The following is a 2,491-nucleotide window of genomic DNA, read 5'->3' as shown; positions in this document are numbered from 1 at the left end:
AAGAGAAAAACGAGTTAGAAACATCTGGCTGGGACTTCCCTGGGGGCACAGTAGACGAGAATCTGCCTACCAATGATGGGGACACAGGTTCGGTCCCTGGTCTGGGAGGATCCCACGTGCCGAGAAGCAACTAGGCCCATGCACCACAACTACCGAAGCCCGCGTACCCTACAGCCCATGCTCTGCAGCAAGAGAAGCCTCCGTGATGAGAAGCCCGCGCACCGCAACTACAGAGTAGCCCCTGCTTGCCCCAACTAGAGAAAGCTGGCACACAGCAGTGAAGACTCAGCGCAGCCGAAAACAAACAAACAAAACTTAAAAAAAAAAAAAAAAAAAACTGGCTGTTTTCACCTCTTCCTTTCCTTTCCTGAAGCCCAGCACTCCCAGACTTGGGCAAGTGACTACTGATAAACAGAAGGTGACTTTGTGGATGTCCATCCATACAATGTGACATTCTTCAGCAGGAGAAAGGAATGAAATACTGATTCATGCAACCACGTGGACAAACCTCGAAAACATCACGCCCAGGGCCAGAAGTCAGACACGAAAGGTCACATTTTGTATGATCCCATTTATAGGAAATGTCCAGAGCAGGCAAATCCAAAGAGACAGAAAGCCAACTGGTGGCTGCCAGGATTTGCGAGGAGGAAGGGTGAGAGTGCTTGTTCAGAGGCTCCTTACAGAGTGATGGAGCTGTTTTAGAATTAGACAGAAGTTATCGGTTGTACAACATTGTTTAATACTAAACACCAATGAGTCATGCATCTTTTTTTGGCTGCACCATGCGGTATGTAGGATCTTAACTCCTCGACCAAGTATTGAACCGGTGTTCCGTGCAGTGGAAACACAGACTCAACTACTGGACTGCCAGGGAAGTCCCTGAACTGTGCACTTTCAAATGGTAAATTTTACACGATGCGAATTTCGTCTAAATTCAAAATAAATAAAAAGGTGGTTTGATTGAACAGACTCCATTTCAATCCAGTTTACTGACCTTCTGAAAGCTGTGCCCACCTCTAAGAGTCCCTGACCCCAGGCCTGGAGACACCAGACATTTAGGGAGCCCCAGTGATACGCACCAGGCACGAAGAATACAGCAGGAATAAGAAAAGGTTCCCTGCCCCCATGGGGGTTACTTGGGAAAAGGTGAGGAAGTCAGCAACAGACAAGATGTGACGACATCAAGGAACAGCAGCAGCTATGGACGGGTGGTTTCTGGGGAGGTGACAGTTCAACAGTGGCCTGGATGGAGTAAGAGAGAGAGATGTGGAAACTTCTCAGGGAACAGTGTCCCAAGCCGACCGAACAGCCAGGGCAGAGGCCCTGAGGCTGCTGTCCTTGGTGAGTTCCGGGAACACCAGGAGACCGAAAAGCACAGCAGGGGAGGTGGGCCTGGAGGGATCGTATAGGGCTTCGAAGTCCCAAACCGATCTCTAAGTGTGATTTAAATACAATTCAGGCCTTTTACCTCGTTGCAGCCGAGAAAGCAACATGGGTCACCAGCAGCTCTACTGGAGCCATCCGAGAAAATTCGGCCAGGGTTCTCGCTCTTGCCGGGTCTGCTCAAACCGGCACGGTCTGATCTGGAAATACGGCCTCAATATGTGCCGCCAGTGTTTCTGCCAGTATGCGAAGGAATCGGCTTCATTAAGTTGGACTAACCGAACTTCCTCAGATGGCTCATCCAGGACATCAGCCTTAGGCAGAAATAATACTAGCTCTTTGTATATAAAATAAAAGTTTTCAAAACCTCAAAAAAATAAATAAATAAATAAATACAATTCAGGCAGATGAATGGATAAAGAAGTGGCAGCACATATGTAATGGAATATTACCCAGCCATCAAAAGGAATGAAACAGGATCATTTGCAGTGATATGGTGCATATGGAGCCTGTCATACAGAATGAAGTCAGAGGAAAAATGAACATCGTATGTTAACGCATATACATGGAAGTCTAGAAAAATGGCACTGATGAACCTATTTGCAGGGCAGGAATAGAGATGCAGACGTAGCGAACAGACACAGTGAGGCGGGTGCAGGCGAGGGGAGGATGAACTGAGAGAGCGGCACTGACATATATACATTCCCATGTATAGTAGACGCTCGAGCATTTTCATGAGATCATTCTGTCCCCCAGGGGCTCCCCACCCAGGCTGAGCCAGACAAGAACAGACCCCAAAGAACCCAGCCATCCTTCCCTGAAAGAGGGATCCATGAGCCACTCAAAGGCAGCTGGCAGGAAAGGGGCCTCCCTGAGGGGACCAAATGCACTGTACTTCATCACTTCTTCCAGGCACAAAAGCATCACATTAAACCCTTGGCCGTGCTGGCTAAAGGCAGTGAACTGGTCCCTAGGGCTAGTTTCCTATGTGCTACTTTTATTTTAAAAAGGGGCTGCCCCCACCGGCAACAGCTGTGAACTGGCCTCGGGCAGGGCTAATTGCTACACGTCAAAGTGCAGAGCCATCGTGCAGCCAAGAGCACAGAGT

The 2,491-nt window shown here is 48.7% G+C and overlaps 1 pseudogene; it reads left to right on the top strand.

The window, feature by feature from the left end:
* The first annotated feature begins 1,460 nt into the window (after window positions 1–1,460).
* LOC120871013 lies at window positions 1,461–1,742 on the top strand (annotated as a pseudogene).
* Window positions 1,743–2,491: the final 749 nt, after the last annotated feature.

The sequence above is a fragment of the Oryx dammah genome, unplaced genomic scaffold (genome assembly GCF_014754425.2).
Source record: "Oryx dammah isolate SB20612 unplaced genomic scaffold, SCBI_Odam_1.1 HiC_scaffold_12, whole genome shotgun sequence".
Taxonomy (NCBI): Eukaryota; Metazoa; Chordata; class Mammalia; order Artiodactyla; family Bovidae; genus Oryx; species Oryx dammah.
The sequence above is the reverse complement of the archived record's forward strand: the minus strand, read 5'-3'. Positions and strand labels throughout refer to the sequence as shown.